The sequence below is a fragment of the Erythranthe guttata genome, chromosome 1 (assembly GCF_056151865.1).
Source record: "Erythranthe guttata isolate IM_541 chromosome 1, IM_541, whole genome shotgun sequence".
Classification (NCBI taxonomy): Eukaryota; Viridiplantae; Streptophyta; class Magnoliopsida; order Lamiales; family Phrymaceae; genus Erythranthe; species Erythranthe guttata.
Genome location: NC_142533.1, coordinates 7,995,001 through 8,002,053, shown reverse-complemented (window position 1 = coordinate 8,002,053; position 7,053 = coordinate 7,995,001). Strand labels below are relative to the sequence as shown.

Sequence of the window (7,053 nt, the reverse complement as noted above, 5' to 3'; positions counted from 1 at the left end):
TTCCAAAAGGCATATATAGATAAGATATTGTGTCAATAAACAACAACTTGTTTTGAATATTTCAACACAACTACAAAATAGAGCGGAAAAACTAACTTCTACAAATGTTTTCGTTTGCCTACAATAGACAAAATAAATGAGACTACTCTATGGCTAATTGATTTTGTAATTCAGAAGGTGTTCTATATGTCCTTTCTCATTTCTGCGCACACCTTTATTTCTCGTTTTTCGCGCAATATTCATGGCTTCTCCTGCGAATATAACAAACCATATTTTAGTTATGATCAAAGTTACATGTTTGGGTGAAGATTAAAAAGTATTTATCCCATGTAATTGTAGGGTCAGTATATTTATATTAAGAAATTGGGAATATTGCAATTGACAGAAAACCATAGAACATCACAGTATCCATAGTATACCACAGTACTACATTTATTATACATGTAGTTAAACACACACAATTCATTAGCAATAATCTTTAAATATGCCACTTAGGTCAGACTATCAATTAAACAGAGAATCACATAATAACATCTGTTTCATAGGTTTATAACATAAATCTGCAAAAAATAAAAAATAAAAAAATAACATCACAACAAAATAACTGTACCAAAATTTATCCTGTTGTCACGCCATAGACTACTGTAGTACCAAATCAACTCACATACTGCTATAGAAACTAGGGGAGACAACACAGTACCCAATCATAGACACCCATAGAAATACATCATCAATTTATAGTTACAAATTTATATAGAAGTCAAATACACGATTCATTAGCAACAAACTTAAGATTGGCCATCCTATCAATTACATAGACATCACATAATAGCAAATATTAATTAAACATCAGAAAAGGCAGTACAACATGAGGGAATCACTCTTGCACATAACTTTAATGACATTTCTTCAATTGCTATTTAATTTATAGAATACTATAGAAACACATATCATTTCATAGACTACCATTGAAATCAAGCTACGTTTTTACAGTTAAATCATAGAAATATACAGGCTTTTTACATCAACTATCTACAATCACACAAATCTAAACCTCAACACAATATATGACGACACTCATGAGTCATGAAACATAGCAGAATACAGACTGCGATTAACCAATAACGGATTGTAATTTTTTGTCACGAAAATATTTACGCGCATATTTTCAATCGGTCGAATCCATAAATTTCTTCGGTGGAATCCATAGATACCCGTATAATTATAAAACAGCAAACAAAAAATATATATGCTTTGAATCGTACCAGGGTCTAGTGTAGTTATGACCTGCTGCGGCTTCATACGCATCTCCCCTGTTCATTCGACTTTGTAAATTCCCCATAAAAAAATTTCAAAACAACATCAACAAAAATCAAAACTCACTTGATCTGGTTTATTGATGTAGACATCCGTAAACGTTAATGGCGCCGACAATTTGTGTTTTATTTTTTGGATTCTATGATGTTGCTCGCCGTCAATTTGCAGATGAGAACGAAAGAAAAAAAAAAAAAAACCTAATATGCCGAAGAGGGGGCGAAGTGGGGGATAGTGGGTTAGATTATGATACGGTTAATGTGGGATTTGGGAAAATAGAATCTAGATAACTAATGGCGAGATTGGTGGGATTTAATTTAATTTTTCCAAAATTAAAAAACAAACGGCGTTAATGTGACCGTAAGGGTACTATAGGCACTATTTTACAAAAGGATGTCAGACTAATGTTTTTATAGGCTTGGGTGTATCATCTAATAAGTTTTCCCACTAGGGATGCATATCTTAAAGCCCCTTTTTTTTTATTGAACATCTAAGGTCCAATAATACATTGAGTTTCATTAGATTATTTAATCATATGTTGATTAATCTTATCTTGGCAACCAGGCCAGGCCTAAACGAAGTTTTGAAATAGTCTTATGTGTAGCCATCAAGGTAAGGTACAAAATTCTAAACACAATTAGAATATGAGACTTAGGCCTCGTTTGATTGCCACGATTAATTCTCCCTATAAAATAATTGCTTATTATTTTATAAGATGTTTGTTGTCAAATTTTGAATTTTTTATCTCCCCATTATTTAATAGTGTTTGATGTTTGATTTCTTTAACATCAACCCAATTACGTGAAAATGACCTAATTATCCTTCCTTATTGTACATAGTTTTTTTTTTCTTCTTTTTAATATTTATGTTTCCTTATTTTTTATTTATTTCAATTTTTTTTGTCCGCATCAGTTTTTCCGATATTCTTTTTATTTTTCGATTTTTTCCGGAAAAAAAAATTATTTCCAATTTTTTTTTTCAATTTTTTTTTTCGATTTTTTTAATAACATTTCGATTTTTTTTAAAAATTTCTTTTTCTTAAAAGTTTTTCTGATATTTATTTTATTTTTCGAAAAAAAAAATCAATTTTTTTTTATGCTTTACGGAAAAAAATATTATATTTCAATTTCTTCAGTTTCAAAAATATATCGTTTTTTCGAAGAAAAATAATATTTTTTTCAAAAAAAATAATATTTTTTTTGAAAAGAAATATATTTTATAATTTTTTTATATCTTTAGAATTTTTTTCCGGAAAACTTACTTTTTATTTTTTTCAAAAAAATAAAATATTTTTCGAAACAAAAAAAATCTGAAAAAACATAATTTTTAATTTTTTTTTTCGAATTTTATTTATTTATTTGTTTTATTAATTATTTAAAAATAATAATTGAATATGTTCTCAAATAAAAAACCTCATTGGCGTCAAGCGTGAGGGAATGCTAGACACAATAATTATGATTTTAGGTATGTACAATTCCTCAATATCTTATTCATTCGCAACCAAATATTTTCTTTGTGCGTCGGTAAAAAAAAACATGCTTTTGGGGGAAGAGATACTATTTCACCAATCAAGTCACAGGTATCTAACATATTCATACCTAATGATTTTCTACAAAGTGGTGACGAAACGTATAACTTGTACAAATCTTTCCATTTTTCAAGTCGATACGATCCATTCGTTCGTAGAACTATTTACTCGATTGCAGACATTTCTGGAACACCTCTAACAGAGGGACAAATAGTCAATTTTGAAAGAACTTATTGCCAACCTCTTTCATATATGAATCTATCTGATTCAGAAGGGAAGAGTTTGCATCAGTATCTCAATTCAAACATGGGTTTGATTCACACTCCATGTTCTGATAAATATTTACCATCTGAAAAGAGGAAAAAACGGAGTCTTTGTCTAAAGAAATGCGTTGAGAAAGGGCAGATGTATAGAACCTGTCAACGAGATAGTGTTTTGTCAACTCTCTCAAAATGGAATCTATTCCAAACATATATGCCATGGTTCCTTACTTCGACAGGGTACAAATATCTAAATTTGATATTTTTAGATACTTTTTCATCAGACCTATTGCCGATACTAAGTAGCAGTCAAATTTTTTTATCTATTTTTTGGCTAGGATCCGGCTCTACCCAAACTTTTCTGGTTCGCCCCAACATTCCCCACTTGTTCGACTGTTGCTGAGCATTTTTGGATATCAAACGGACCTCCCCAGCAGGTAATTTTAATGTGGCCGATTTCCCCTCTTTTGCAATCAGTTTCGCTACAACACCCGCTGCTCTAACTAATTGTCCACCCTTTCCAAGTGTGATTTCTATGTTACGTATGGTCGTGCCTAAGGGCATATCGGTTGAAGTAGATTCCTCTTTTTGATCAATAAAAACCCCTTCCCAAACTGTACAAGCTTCTTCCAAAGCATACGGCTTTCTGGATGTAGATGATGATATCTATACAGATGGATCTTATATATATCGTACAATGAAGTACCACATGGGTGGATATCTATATGAATCCAAATCTGCCGAATCACTCATGGTATGATCTTCTACATCCTAGGTCTTCCCGTTCCGTCATCTGGCTTATGTTCTTCATGTAGCATTCAGACCGAATGACTCTATGAAATTACGTCGATACTTCCACATATTATGGGTAATGTAGGAGACAGCTCTATTTTCCCCCAGGGAATCTTTAGAATTCCCACAACTTAGCTTTCAATTCGCCTCTCAGCTTCAAATGAAATGTGAATAACCCGTCCTCCTCTCTTTAAAAGAAGGGGCGTTTCCGGTTCTGTCGGTGCTTGAAACAATTTTGTCTTCTCCATATTACTATATCTCTAGAGTCAGTAATTTTATATGAGGAACTACTGAACTCAATCACTTGCTGCCGTTACTGTTGGCCGAAAACCTACACGCAAGTGCACGTATCGTACAAGTAATAAAGTGGATTTTTAAGTCCAAGTATCGATCCCACAGAGAATATTTAATTATCTAATCCTAGACGCTAAATTCTACCAATTGTTATCAAGCCCACCCTACACAGTCGAAAGATGATTAATAAACTAAATTAAACTAAAGCAATTAAAAAGACAAAAGCAAGAAACAAATTAAGCACGAAGATTTATCAGAGTAAACAAGCCTAGAATTTTATTCTTCCCCCCTATGTGATTATTATTCCCCCAATTCCTTCAATTATGCAAGCAATTAACCCGGATTATTAACCTGAGATGCTAAATTAATCATAACCCGCTTCCGCGTGTATTACGATTCTAATACTCTAGATTCAATTACTGTATTCCTACGCAATTAATTCTAGAACACAGCCTTAAGCACAAATCTCAATAATGGCTACCTAAGAGATTAACTATATTCCTATGTTAATACCACAAAGGCTCTTCTACCACAGTTCTAATTATTAATCCGATCTTCCGATTCATGCAATTAATAATAACATAAAAGCACATAAGTTGATCAAGTTCATGCACTTAATAAAACAAGTAGAAGAAATAATCCGGAATTAAAACTTGCATAAAATCATAGAATTGGGTTCATAAATCCCACATAGGGTTCCAAATAAAATCCTAGAAAATAAAGACTTAGCTACTCGTGATTCTTATGATAAAGAAAATAAAATAAATAAACTAAATAAGAAAAACTATGCTTGAGTCTCCGTTAATCTTCGTTCCTTGCGTTTTGTGGTGTAAAATTTCGTGCTTATGGTGTAGAGACTTGTTGCTTTTATAGGCTTTTCTTGATAATGAAGTAGTGGAAACCTAATAGGAATCAATTTCCGCCACTTTTCCCTATCAGGAATTGTTCTTCGATTTTCGCCATGTTGGAGTCCGAATTTTGGAATGTTGCGTAAATAAGAATTGTAGCCCTTGAAATTAGCTTTCCAATGCCGCCAAAATCAGCTGATTTGGAGTTCTTATTAGAGATATATGCTCGAAATGGTGGACACTGCCAAAGCTATGACGAGATTCCTTCTTCCAATTTGATTTATTTCCTTATTTGCAACTTTTTCCTTTCTTTTTGATCTTTTTTCCTTCATGGACACCAAATTCTCGTTTTCACCTATAAAACACAAAACCAATCAATTAAAGCACAAATATAACTAAATGTAAACAAAAGATCCACGTAAAGTAAACGTATTGAGCGTAAAATCTACACTCAACACACCCCCAAACTTGAACTTTTGCTTGTCCTCAAGCAAAATCTAATCGTAAGCAAATAACTCAACTACATCATCTCATCACATAGATTAAAGACCAACTTCACGTTTTCAAAACTTGTAATTATAATGAAAATTCTTAGGTATTTGCAAGCTCAAAATTCAAAAGCACTTAGTCACTTACCACAGCCAAAAACCACAAATCATACAATTGCTTCAAGCATCCAATATTTGCAAATTAAAGATAGAAAGAATTTATACTTACATGCATATGTTTGACTCCAAATACTCACCAAATTATTCTAATCTACTAATATCGAACATTAAGCTATGGGGATCATTGGGGCTTTGTGGCTTTCAATTGTTAGGCTCTTTGGTTTGAGGTAGGAAATATGAGTATATGTGACTATTCTTCTTGAATTGAGGTGATTACGCCAAAATTTGAAAGATAGGCGTTTGAAACAATGAATTCACCTCTAAGGACTTTAATAAACTCGATTTTTAAGAGTTCAAAAGTCTCCACTTTTGCTCTTAAGACAATGGATCGAGCTTTCAAAACAATTCAACAACTAGTCCTTACTTCTCCCTTCTAGTCTCTTCATCTTCTCTTTTTCTCTTTATATATATATATATATATATATATATATATATATATATATATATATATATATATATATATATATATATATATATATATATATATATATATATATATATATATAAGCATATATATTTATCTCTCTTTTTCTTTTTTTCTTTTTTCTTTTTTTTTTCGAAGAAGCAGGACCTTATAAAAAATTTCGACCGAACTCCAAGGGGTAATTTTTCAAGAATCTCCATCTATTCTACCTTATATACATTGGCTAAAAGAAAGAAAACCTTTTCTCCAAGGCTCAAATCAAGGTTCTAAGGAAAATTTCGATAAAAAGGTCGGCTTGAAAGGCTCAAACGGATCAAAGAAGGCCCAAATCATATCCCAAATCACTCACTACTCATTACTTCGTATCATAAATTTCCTAAGGTGAGTTCTAAAACCGAACATAGCATGATCTAGCACAAATTAATTCGAAATTTAAAATACAAAACATTCAACCAAAGCAATGCACAAAGTGTGATTCCTAGCAATAATTCATTTCTAAGTTCCGTTGAATCGAAAACTAAACAAACATCTAATCCTTATCACAACAAAACAAGCAATCTCATAATCAAACATTGATCACCTCTCATCATCATAATTCATCGATGCATCGACCCAAGCAATTTTTTTTTTTTTGCCCTTACTGGTTGTGGGACGACCGTCCCAGTTTATAGGCTATTTTTCGGACGGCCGTCCCACAGGCAGAGCTGCAAATTGCGGCCTTCTGTTTCCCAGACGGCCGTCTGGGATTTCGCTTGCAATTTCGGACGGCCGTTTGGACCCCCTGACCATGTTTTCAACCCTGAAAATTAAAATTCAAATAGATTAATTAGAATGCATGCCTATGACGATAAAAACGAAACGAAAAATTAAAGAAAACTACGAAAACAATAAAGCTTGGGTTGCCTCCCAAGAAGCGCTAAGTTTA

General features: G+C 32.4%; 1 long non-coding RNA gene across 1 annotated transcript; it reads right to left on the bottom strand.

Annotated features, from left to right (window-relative positions):
- Nucleotides 1-1,621, bottom strand: LOC148772760 (uncharacterized). Its single transcript, XR_016032814.1, has 3 exons — nt 1,384-1,621; nt 1,266-1,313; nt 1-251 (listed from the first exon to the last, which is right to left on the bottom strand). It is a non-coding gene; the product is annotated as an uncharacterized LOC148772760 (long non-coding RNA).
- Nucleotides 1,622-7,053: the final 5,432 nt, after the last annotated feature.